This window comes from Benincasa hispida, unplaced genomic scaffold (assembly GCF_027475165.1).
Source record: "Benincasa hispida cultivar pf3 unplaced genomic scaffold, pf3_genome.v1.1 HicScf532, whole genome shotgun sequence".
Classification (NCBI taxonomy): Eukaryota; Viridiplantae; Streptophyta; class Magnoliopsida; order Cucurbitales; family Cucurbitaceae; genus Benincasa; species Benincasa hispida.
This window is the reverse complement of record NW_028326638.1, coordinates 1-13,354: the sequence shown is the minus strand read 5'-3', so window position 1 is coordinate 13,354 and position 13,354 is coordinate 1. Positions and strand designations below refer to the sequence as shown.

General features: G+C 35.2%; 2 pseudogenes; one reads left to right on the top strand and one right to left on the bottom strand.

Moving 5' to 3' along the window:
* The first annotated feature begins 1,236 nt into the window (after positions 1 to 1,236).
* On the top strand, positions 1,237 to 2,041 carry LOC150030136 (sugar transport protein 12 pseudogene; annotated as a pseudogene).
* Positions 2,042 to 5,040: 2,999 nt separating this feature from the next.
* Positions 5,041 to 12,753, bottom strand: LOC150030135 (ribonuclease MRP protein subunit POP4-like; annotated as a pseudogene).
* Between the last annotated feature and the right edge of the window lie 601 nt (positions 12,754 to 13,354).

Genomic DNA, 13,354 nt, shown 5'->3' with positions numbered 1-13,354 from the left:
GACAATCCCATTGGTAAAGATACTATGGCGGAATCATAGCACGGAAGAAGCAACATGGGAAGCTGAAGAGCAAATCAGAAACAAGTATCCGCAATTGTTTAATTGACGGACTTGTAGCAAATTTCAAGGATGAAATTTTCATAAGGGGGAGGTAAATGTGAACCCCGAACCCTAATTTCTCTACTTGAGTATGTTCCCTACTGAGACCAGTATGATGAGTAGGTTGATGTGGAAACTAATGTGTAATTGTAGAGAAAAGGATGAAAAAGTAGAAGAAAAGTGTGAATTTGAAAGCTTGACTTTTGGGAAAAACTTGAAAAATTTGGCTAAGTATAACCTATGCGTCGGAAGCAAGAAAATTGACTAAGTGTTGTCCATGCATTGGCCTTGATCATTTAGAGGTTATTTGGGGTGTTGAAGGAAGCCAAAGTGTGGCCAAGAACAATGCATGTGGCAGCCAAATGTCATGAGAGGTTAGAACAACGCATGTGGCGGCCTCAAGTTGTGCATCCAAGGGCGTTGTACATTGGACACGATGGTATGCATGTATAAGGCCGAAGGCATGCGGCCGAAGGAAATGCGTTGATAGTATGCGGTGATACGAGGGCATACGGTGCAAGGGCATGCGGTGATACGGTGTGAGGCATGCGTCGATGGATGGCATGCGGCGATAGAGGCATGCGATGATGGACGCGACAGTGCTATGCGATGGACGCGGTAGTGTTATGCGATGGTATGCAGTGATGGATGCGATGGACGCGATGGATGTGGCAGTGTAACATTATGTATTGGTGATGTGCTATGCGTTAGACATGTGCTATGTGTTGGACATCAAAGGGCATGTGGGCGCATAGGACAAACTAGTAGTATGCGTTGAAGGAGTGTTGGTCATTATCCTAGTTGAGCGCATAGAGCAAAGGTAAGCCATGCGAAGGAGAACGATATTCGGCCAAAGATGAGCTTGCGAGCATCTAGCTAAGTGACCAAGTTGCATCAATTAGATGCACAAGGAAAGATTGAATGGACGCATGCACCAGTTGGTGGTGTCCGGACATAGGTAGGTTGCGGCAATTGGATGGGCGTATTTGTGGTTAACGCATATGGGATTGGATAGACGCATGCCTCAATTTTAATCCCATTTTTCCCATTGGTTTGGAGACAACATTGGTTTTGGAGTATAGAACATGACCACATTAATATCATTAAAGTTGTCATGTGTTTGGAGACAACATTTTAATGTCAATTTTAATCCCATTTTTCTAGTAATTGACTGATATTAATGTGGTCATGTTCTATGCTCCTGTGTTGTTCAAGACCATTGGTTTTTGAGACAATGCTTCTCTTCTTTCATCTATCATTACTGGTGGTATTAACGTTTAGGCGACTTTTGTATCTGTTTATGGCACCGATAAGTGGGGAAGGAGGATCCTTTTCTTACTTGGTGGAATCATCATATTCGTTTTTCAGGTGAGTATATTTTTTCTTTAGCTTCTTTAAAGTTTTCTTTAATTATTAAACTAATGAATGTTATTTCTTGTTCTTCAAAAGCATTTTCTTTCTTGATTGTATTGATTCTAATAAAATTGTATTGGTAGGTTTTGGTGGCTGTGTTTATTTCTTGGAAATTTGGAGTTTCTGATGAGGTCGCTTATCTACCCAAGTGGTATGCGGGTGTCGTGGTATTGTTCATATTTTTTTATGTTCAAGCCTTTGCATGGTCTTGGGGACCTCTGGGATGGTGGTTCCAAGGGAAATTTTTCCACTTGAAATCCGATTAGCTACTCAAAATGTAACAGTCTCAGTGAACATGTTCTTTACCTTTTTGATTGCTCAAATCTTTCTCACCATGCTCTACCATATGAAATTTGGTTTGTTCTTTTTCTTTGCTTTTTTTATGGCGTTGATGACTCTATTCATCTATTTCTTCTTGCCCGAGACAAAAGGTATTCCAATTGAAGACATGTCATGTGTTTGGAGACAACATTGGTTTTGGAGTAGATGTATGCCTCAAGAACGTGCTAAAGTCCATCCCCAAGTTTAGGATTTGAAGTCCAAACCCTTATAACTTGCACTATTTTTTTTTTCCTTCTATAGTCTTAGTATTTGTTTACCATGTTAGCCTTTTATTATTATTATTATTGTTATTTCCAAACTTTTACTCTTGTATATGGTTTTATTCTCATGGAATAAAAATTCTCTTCCAATTTTAATTCCTCTTTTCTCTGTTTTTAATGCCACCCTAAATTTATGGTGTTTTTCAACTGTTGAATAACATAATGCTTAGAATTGAATTCAAAAACTATTTTGCTCTGTAATTCTCAAATAGACTTTTATTTATTCAAAATATTTTTTCTCAACAATTGTTCCTTTTTAATAAAAAGAAACTTGACAGTTTGAATAAGACGAAATATAATAATTTTTTTTAAAAAAAAATCGAATAAATCAAATTCATCCAAATATGTTTAATATCGATATCAAATTTATACGAATTGAATGAGTTAATTAATTAATTAAAAAACGAAATGATTAATCCAAACACTGAAAGACAAGAAAATATCAAGAGAAACTCAAATATAAAAATGAGCAAAAAGACGGGGGGATAAAATCCGATCTATAACAATATATAATGCTACTATTTTTAAAATACAGTTTGCGTTTTACTAGTTTACCTTTTGTGAAATATTTTATTTACATGATATACCACCTGAAATATTTTATTTACATGATATTTTAAAATAGTTATAGGTTAGAAATTGATGGTGATGAAATATCAGCATCTTTATTTTATGAAAATGTCGTTGAAAATCTATACTGGGAAAAACATTTGGTTTTTCCCTTTATCTTTTTCAATAGATGGTTATAAGGATATTTTAGGTCATTTCACATCTAAATCATTAAATAATCTAAATTTTTAAGAAAGAAAAAACATTCAAATTAAAAGATAATAAAAAATGAGTTTTTTTTTTAAAAAAAATCTTCTAAGATGATTAAACATGAGATTTTAAAATCCTAAAAATATTTTTCCGTTTTTTATTTTATTTTGTTAAATTTTATTTTAATTTAATATAAATAAATATAATATTTTAAAAGTTTAAAAGTTTTATTTTTAACATGATTATATATATTATTTTTGTTTCTATACATATAGTCTTGCCTCATCAATTTTTTAAGATTTTTAAAAATATAAAATATCCTGAGATTTGATATTATTAACGTATTTTATATCATTCAAAAAACCCAAACATGTGAAAATTAATGAAAATCCAATTTGAATAGTTTAAATTTATATTATCTCTAATATTTGATTTAATTAAAAGAACTCATACATGAAAATCAATGAAAACCCATATATAGTGTAATTTTGTATTAAAATCATTAAAAAATATATATATTAAATATGTTAAAATTTTGGCTATCGCTAATATTTGATTAATATTTAATTTAGGATCCAAAATTTATCTTTAAGAAAAAATCATACACATTAAAAGTAGGATTTTTTTTTTTAACTAAAATCTCGTATTCGCACTAAAAGAAGGAAAAAAATATCCCCTACTTTTGTGCATACACGTTAAAAGTAGGTATTAAAAAAAAATCTCTCCTATTTTTGTGCATACATGTAAAAAAAAAAAAATAATTATTATTTCGAATATTTGATTTATATCATTAAAAGCCTCATTCAAAATGAACATATTTGATTCGTTTAAAAGTTTGTTATAAAAAAAATATCATTCATGTTGAAAAATTAAAATCCATAGGATTAAATTTTGTTTATCTCTAATATTTGATTGAAGATCCAAAATTTAACATTAAAAAAATAACTATTCATGTAAAAAGAAAAAAGAATTTCTTGAAAAAAAAAACGTTTTAGAAAATTAATCTCTACTACGGGGACCAATTTTTTTTTAAAAAAAATCACATTTTATATGTATAAAAAAACCCATGTTATTATCTGTTAGTATAATTTGATTGGTTTACAAAAATAGAAAAATAAGGAAAAATATTTACACAAATAGAATTTAATTATTTTCTCCTTCTCTATCTTTTGGCTTCTACTTCTTCCTCTTCTCCTCCTTCTTCTTCTCTTTGGATTTTAATTCTTCTTCTCCTCTTCTCTATTTATAATTTTGTTGCTAGTTCAAAAATATTAATTAGAATGACAATGTTAGACAATGGAAGACCAAGTTATAGACCAAGTGATAGTAGCTTTTGGTAGTTTTGTTGCTAGTTACAAAATAGTAATTAGAATGATAATCATAGACAATGGAAGACCAAGTGATAGACCAAGTAATAGAACATTATTACCTATTATAGATAGATACTTTCAATTTTCTATCAATAGAAAATCATTTTGTTGCTTCTAATTGTTGGTAGTTTTTTTTTTTTTTAAGAGAATTTATGATACATACACTAGGGTGTTCAAAAAATCCGATGATCCGAAAAAATCAATAATTGTCAAATTATTTATCGATAATTATTATTTTTCAAAGTTTATATATCTTCAATAATTGTCAAATTATTTTTCGATAATTATCTATTATCAAGTAGTCTTTTTCAAAGATTTTCATTATTTTTAAAGGCTTATCATGTTATTTTCAAAATTTTTAAAACCTTCATAAAAACTTATTTCTTAACTATATCCTTCTAAAATTCTCTTACAAAACCTTTTAACACATTTATTGACAAATCTCGGAAGGTTGTTTTTACTAATTCATCTACATGTAGTACCCTTAATTACAAAGTATAAGAATGGAATAGAAAAAATAGACAATGACATGGATGGAAGTAAACTTATATGTCATAAAAGTACACCAAAAGCCTATCGAAATTCTATAACATCAAACTACAATTGATCAACTAGAAACAAATTTTTTACGCATCTCTGCCATCATTTTTTGAAATCTAACCTCAAAACGATTTTCTAATTCGCTTATTTGACACCTAAGTGCTTCTACCTCAACCTCTTTTTGTTGTTCAGATTCTTGAAGTCGTTGTTCGGACTCATTAAGACGACGCTCAAGATCGCGTATAGCAGACGATGATTCAAACAACTGTGACTATGTTATGCCTATGTATGTGTATTCTTATGGGATCAACTTTCCAGCAATCCCATTGGAAAATAAACACAGAAGACTTCTTTGGCACAACTGCAAATCAAAACCACCAAACAAAGAAATATCCATGGTCATTTGTTAGAAAAGCTTAGCTAAATTCATGGAACTTTTATTGACACAAACAACCTAGATTCGATCACAGAAAATGCAACCGATTTAAAGATTCAAATTGTTTCTCGAATCATGACGCCACTTGTTCTAGTAAAAGCAGTATTTGACACTCAACAACTGTTGTGATATCAAATGATAAAATAACTATTATGAGAAAGAGAAACAGTAGTATAAAGCTTCATGCTCTTATTGACTCCTAAGATTTCAACATTGACTTCCTTAAAATAACTTGTGGCCGAACACTGTAATGACGGTTATGTGGAAGATATGGCAGGAAAGAAACTCGAGATTTTCTCATGCTTTTTGGTTTTTACTGTGTAAATATATGAAATCTTTTAGGAGGCGTTAGCCGTTAAGGGAGTAAGGAGTGGAGTTGTTTAGTCTGAAAAGTTGTAAAGAATAAGTCATACCATTGGTATTTTTTTAGTCGTAGGAGCCTACAGTGATAGAAGATTCTATAAATATGACATTAATGGCAAAGCAAAAAATTAGATACGAGAAAAGAATGGCTTACCTCGGATCATAGCACCATGAAGATCTGCAATGAGAAGATTCGAGCTAACGCATCTCGCCTGCAAGATTTGAAACTCTGATCACCCAATGAAATAGACAATAGACCACTATTACGGGAGGAAAATTAATTTAATAAAAAGGGGCCAAAATCAGTGTGAAAAAGGAACAGATAGATTTAGGGGAAAAAATATAGAATAGGAAAATGATAGTCAAGAACTAACCCAACATGGTGCAACCGTTGTTTCATATAGCTTTTCCACATATCGTGCATTGGCCAAAATATTTCAAACCTGAAATAGAAAAGCAAAACAATTCATTGTCAAACATAAATGATAGTGACAGCCAAAGAAAACCCATTTGAATGGTTGCTTATGAAGAAGAAGAACAGACTTAAAACTCTATAGAGTGCAATAACATGACTTTGATTTTGAACAATAACCTTCTTAATTCTCCTTTCAATGAATGAGAATCAACAACTTGACTTTAATTCTAATTTCAAGAGAAATAGACACTTTCATCACCACTTTCCTGTTCAGTACTATAAGGAGTTTATTTATATAAACATACACACACAAAAATTATTAAAAAAAAAAAAAAAACACGTGTGCACACACACAACAACAATTCATTGTCAAACATAAATGACCGTAACTCATTTCAATGACAATTTATCCAGAACAAACGTAAAACAAAACAGAGTGCAATAAACATGACTTTACCCAATAACTTTTCGAATTCCATTTTTTATGGACATCAATCAATTACTAAGTGCTAATACTAATTTCAGGATAAATAGACACATTCATCACCATTTTCCAATTCAATCTAATATGGGATAAAATGGGGTGAGGAGATGGTGATGAGAGCTCTCAACCAAAGAGATAAATGGAACTCACTTGTGGAAATGAGAAGGCAAGTCAAATGTTCCACACTTATGTTGCTTCATGGACATATGCCTTTTGGATCTTTTTGAATTGCTCTGCAAAGCTCTCTTACGAGAGCCAATCATTCCAGCATATTTTGGAACAAAGTTATCAAGAAGGATGCAAGCATCAACTTTTAACTCTTTTGACCGCTTAATGTAACCACTAGTTCTTAGTTCGTGACAGATCCTGTCAACCACTCTTCCTCTATTATTTGAAACCTGCAGAGGTGAGATTAAAGTTAACCAAGTACATACTACATATAGTTCTTTTTCCTGTAACTAGGTATATGAGACATCATACATAACATTGTGGCTATGGTCCAGAACACTACTTTTTGGAGACTTCACCACCTAAAGCCTAACTCATAAAACAACAATTTCCTTTTTAGATGTTATTAAGATTATGTTAATTTTTCACAATTTTTTCATCTTTTTTAAGACAACATTTAAGTTCATAACTGTATCCCAAAAACAAAATTTTAAAAACTTCTCTTTTTACTTTCCAAATTTTGGCTTAGATATTGAAATTGCTTTTGAAAAGCTGGTAGCAAACAAAGAAACATGTGAATGAAGTAGCGTTTATAAGCTTAATTTTTAAAATACAGAAAACCAAAGACTAAATGATAAAAGGCCTTTTAAAGTTTCCATTGAGGACAATTTACATCCATAATTGTTGTGAAACCTGAATTTCCATTTTTCCTACTTAAGCAGATAATTAAGGGAATTAACTAAGTGAAAGCTAAATCTTATGTTGAAAAGAAGGAAATTTCTAAGTGTTGAATAGATTTTTCTTTAGTAGTTTTGAGTTAAAACTTAATTGGTGAAATTTGGCTAAGTGTAAGGTCAAAAAGGACCCATGCGTTGAGTGTTAGGAGACATTAACATATAAGATGAGAAGGCAACATGCGTTTGTAAGGTTGGACGCATGATTGGCTGAAGTATTGGCAAGAGGCATTGCCAAGAGTTGCTCATGCGTTGGGTATGTGTGAGCAAGAGCAGAGAAAGCGAAATGTTGAGTGAAAGGCGTTGGGCAGACGATCATGTATCAACTAAGCAGTGCTACATGATGAGGTAGACGATCGTATAGTAAGTGAGTGGCACTACATGTTGAGGTAGGCGATTGTGTAGGCGGGGGTTAGACGATCGCATAGCAATGCAGGGAGCTAAACAATGAGGTAGGCGATCGTATAGCAATGCACAGAGCTAAGCGATGCGCTAGAAGATCGTGAAGATGCGTGCGACGTTAAACGGTGGGAAGTGACGCACTAGATGACTGGGCTATACAATAGGCAAAGTACTACACGATCAGTGTAAGCACTAGATGATAAGCATAGAAGTTGGACAATAGCGCTAGACGATAGCACCAGACGATGGCGTTAAGCATTAAGTGATGCATGGGCGCTAAGCGATAGAATATACGATGGTGCTATGCAATGGGCATGGGCGCTAGACGATAGTCGTGCTGCGTTAGATGATGAGCAGATGCACTACACGATAGGCGGAATACTAAGCGATGGGCACTATGCAATAGATGCAGACGTAAGGCGATAACGTTAAGTGATGAGCAGATGCGTTTGGTGATAAGGTGTCAGCACTAAACGATGGAGGTAAACGATAGGCGTGGTAACTAAGTGATAGTCTATGTGCGAGATCGGTGAGAGCGAGATCGTTGAGAGTGGGATCGTTTACTAAACGACTGAGCTACACGATGGGCCATGGAGCTAAACGATAGATGAAGGAACTAAGCGATGGAGTGGTGCTGAGGCTTGCGTTACGCAAGACTGATGAGCTCATCAGGACAAATGGCTTTATCGACGAAAGTCTGAAACAGAGATAGTAGGAGCTGGACGAATAAATATTCATGCAAAGTGAGTTCTATGCATGAAGAAGACACATTAAATAGGAGGTGAATGAAGCTGGGCGTTGGCAAAATAAGAGGAAAACGCTTGGATGTGATCAAAGGAGAAGGTGTCAAGTAAGGGAAAAGGGTGAGATGCCTATAAAAGGAGCAAAACGCTTCATTTTAACCCACAAACCATTTAAGTTCATAAAGATCAATAATAAAGGAGGAAGTAAGAGACATTTGTGTGTCAAACGAAGGAAAAGATGTGTTATCAGACGAAAGTCAGAATAGAGGCACTGAAGGAAGCCGAGTGTACAGGCAGACACAGGCTAAATTCAAACGAGAAGTTATTTCGGACCACTCGTGCAAATCAAGTGATTTTTGGACCAAAAGTTTTTAAATTGAATGTAGATTTGGTGTGAGGGATGCCTTGATGGAATTCTAACTCTAAGACTGTCAAATTCAAGGAAAACGAGAGGTCCTCACCAGTGGGGAAACAGTCGGGCTAGAAGGAGTGAACTCAAGAATCTGAACTATAGCCAAGGAATTTCAAGGCGAAACTCTAAGGGTCCAGTAAGAGAGTAAGGGAAACCGGGTGAATTGGGAGGAAAAAGAAATCTTGGCGGGTCATTATGAGTGGTTTCTTCTTTTACTCTTTTAAGCATATTTAGAATTAATATGTTGTGGTTTATGAGTAAATTCTTATGTTATGAGATGAATAGAAGGTTGGGATGGTAAGAGGGTCTATAGATCTAGAACCTGAGCCCAAAATAAATCCTTACAGAATGGTTAGGGGACCGAAGAATCTAGTTCCTAAGTTTGTGGGAAGGAAAAACCTTGAATGGGATGGTCAGAGGGCAGATGGGCCTAGCTTTTGAGCCCATGAAAGGGAGAACTATATGCACATAGGTTAACGAATGCATATAGATGTGAATTGTTAACTATCTACCATATGTGTAGGTAGGTTGTGAAAAAGCTTCATACGATGATGAAGGTTTGCATTGTAACCTTATGATATAATGTTTATAAGTTGAAAGAAACTTGTATGTATGATCCCACTCACTGAGCTTTATGAAGCTCATTCTGTTATTTCATGTTTTTCTTCCCAGGTAGTGAAAGGTGAGGAGATCCAGGATGCTACTATAGTCAAGGTCTACCACAAGCCACAGTCACACATCCAGGATTTTAAGAGTGGTTGTTGTAAAATTTGTTGTTAAGTCTTGGAATTGTATAAGCATTACATTGCTGTAATAAAATGGGCCTACTTAATCAATTGTTGTTTATTTCCTTGACTTAAAGTTTACTATGTGTAGTAAAGTGGTTCAGATGGACAGTAGGTATCACAAAAAGGTGGTATCTGCGGTCCCTCACACCTCTCCTCGGGCTCGGGGCGGGGTGTGACAACTTGGTATCAGAGCATAGGTTTACGTAAAACTTGGGAGAAGGTTGAGTATAAAGTTTGAGTTGATACAAACTTGGTATCAGAGCATAAGTTTCTGGGAAAGTTTAATAGTTAGTTGATACTAGTTTAGTATCAAAGCATAAATTCTTGGAAACTGAAGGGTTAAGTTTAGAAAACCTGAGGTTTTGAGTTCAGTAAAACTAGAGGGAAGTGTGGTAAAGTAAAGGTTTAAGGAGAAACCTAAGAATTAGTCAAAGTAGACTAAGAGGAATAACAGAAGTTGTAGGACTTAGCAGACAACAGGAGTTGGAACTCACAACGCTACCTGAAGATCTGCCGAGGAAGGTAAGTATGAATTTAAGTTATTCTCATTTAGAGTTTGAGATTGAAAATTTATTTTAGATAGTTTGGTTCAACGACTAGCTAAGAAATGGCTAGGAGAGGTATCATTGACAAACTAAGGAGTTAATATCAGAGTAATGCAGTGGAAGCGTGGTAATAGACAAGGTTATAAGAGTTTGCAACAGAGGTTGTTGTGAAACCTTAAAACCAGAGTTAGTTCGAGTAAATTTCAAGGACAAAATTTTGTTAAGGGAGAAGTAAATGTGAAACCCGGATTTCTATTTTTCCTACATAAGCAGATAATTAAGAGAATTAACTAAGTGAAAGTTAAATCCTATATTGAAGAGAAGAAAATTTCTAAGTGGTAGGCGATCGTATAGCAATGCACGGAGCTAAGTGGTGTGCTAGACGATCGTGAAAATGAGTGCAGCGTTAAACGATGGGAAGTGATGCACTAGACGATCGTACTATACGATAGGCAAAGTACTACACGATCAGTGTAAGCGCTAGACGATAAGCGTAGAACCTGGACGATAGCGCTAGACAATAGCACCAGATGATGGCATAAGCGTTAAGCGATGCGAGGGCACTAAGCGATAGATTATACGATGGTGCTACGCGATGGGTGTGGGCGCTAGACGATAGTCGTGCTATGTTAGACGATGAGCAGATGTGCTACACGATAGTTGGAATACTAAACGATGGGCGCTACACTATAGACACAGACGCAGGGCGATAACGCTAAGGGATAAGCGGATGCGTTGGGCGATAAGCCGTCAGTGCTAAAAGATAAAGGTAAATGATAGGCGCGGTAGCTAAGCGATAGGCTATGCGTGAGATCGGTGAGAGCGGGATCATTCACCAAATGACTGAGCTACACGATGGGCCGTGGAGCTAAATGATAGATGAAGGAATTAAGCGATGGAGCGGTTTTGAGGCTTGCGTTACACAAGACTGATGAGCTCATCAGGAAAAATGGCTTTATCGACGAAAGTCTGAGACAGAGAAAGTAGGAGTTGGATGAATAAATATTCATGCAAAGTGAGTTCTATGCATGAAGAAGACACATCAAATAGGAGGTGAATGAATATGGACATTGGAAAAATAAGAGGAAAACGCATGGATGTGATCAAAAAAGAAGGTGTTGAGTAAAGAAAAAGGGTGAGATGCCTATAAAAGGAATAGAACACTTCACTTTAACTCACAAACCATTTAAGTTCATAAAGATCACTAAGAAAGGAGGAATTAAGAGACATTCGTGCATCAAACGAAGGAAAAGAGGTGCTGATCGGACGAAAGTCAGAATAGAGGCGCTGAAGGAAGTCGAGTGTACGAACAGACGCGAGCTAAATTCAAACGAGAAGTTATTCCAAACTACTCCTGCAAATTAGGTGATTGTTAGACAAAAGTTTTTAAATTGAATGTAGATTTGGTTTGAGGGCTGCCTTTATGGAATTCTAACTTTAAGGCTATCAAATTCAAAAAAAAAAACAAGGGGTGGTCACCATTGGGGAAACAGTTGGGCCAGGGGGAGTGAACTCGAGACTCCGAACTATCACTAAGGAATTTCAAGGCGAAACTCTAAGGGTCCAGCAGGAGAGTAAGGGAAACCGGGTGAACTAGGAGGAAAAAGAAATTTTAGCGGGTCACTATGAGTGGTTTCTTCTTTTACTCTTTTAAGCATATTTAGAATTAATATGTTGTGGTTTATGAGTAAATGCTTATGCTATGTGACGAATAGAAGGTTGGGATAGTTAGGGGGTCTATGGACCTAGAACCTAAGCCAAAAATAAATCCTTACAGGATGGTCAAGGGATCGAAAATTCTAGTTCCTGAGCCTGTGGGAAGGAAAAACCTTGAATGGGATGGTCAGAGGGCCAACAGGCCTAGCTTTTGAGCCCATGAAAGGGAGATCTATGTGCACATAGGTTAATGAATGCTTATAGATGTGAATTGTTAACTATCTACCATATGTGTAGGTAGGTCGTGAAAAAGCTTCATTCAATGATGAAGGTTTACATTGTAACCTTATGATATAATGTTTATAAGTTGAAAGAAACTTGTGTGTATGATCCCACTCACTGAGGTTTTTGAAGCTCATTTTTTTATTTCATGTTTTTCTTCCCAGGTAGTGAAAGGTGAGGAGTTCCAAGGTGCTACTATGGTCAAGATCTGCCACAAGCCATAGTCACACTTCCAGGGTTTTAAGAGTGGTTATTATAAACATTGTAGTTAAGTCTTGGAATTGTATAATCGTTACATTACTTTAATAAAATGGGCCTACTTAATCAATTGTTGTTTATCTCCTTGACTTAAAGTTTACTGCATGTAATAAAGAGGTTCAGATGGACAGTAGGTATCACAAAAGAGTGGTATCTTCAGTCTTTCATGCCTCTCCTCGGGCTCAGGAGTGCAGGCTCGGGGTGGGATGTGACAGTTGTGGCCATCAATTTTTCATTCACGGCAGTCGAGAGGGTGAAACATGCAGGATCACATTCAGTCATATCTTTATATGAAATAAATCAACTAACCATAAGCAAACTGAAAACAAACTGCCTTCCCCACCAAATGAAAATATTAAAAACCAAATGTACAATGAGGGGACCTTTACTGTTGCTTTGATCTCATAACCTCTCCAGAGTCTTGTAGTGGTGCAACTCTTGTCCTGTACTTCCAGTTCTTCAACTCTTCTGGATTCTCTAAGCTAAATTGGCATAGCCATTTCTTCTGAATATTCAAGTCATCAAGAAAGGTGTTAGTCTACGTTTTTGGCTCAGTAATTAAGGGAACAGTTCGTGGTAAATACAACCATACATAGAGCAGCATAATGAGATTTCTAGGACATCTAGATACCATGTTATCTGGTCTTCTAATACAGCCATACAAGGGGTATCCATCTTGCATTTCTAAGACTACCTTTGTGAACATGGTCATGTCAATTTAATTTTATACTTTTGAGCAATTTTATTAATAGTTTATCAGCATCTTGATACCATGTTATCTGGTTTATATGAAATAATTTTTATTTGTTTCCTCACAGTTCAAGTTGGGTTTATATAACTTGTAATTCTAGAACATGATGAAGAGTTAGTGAAAACTAATTCACT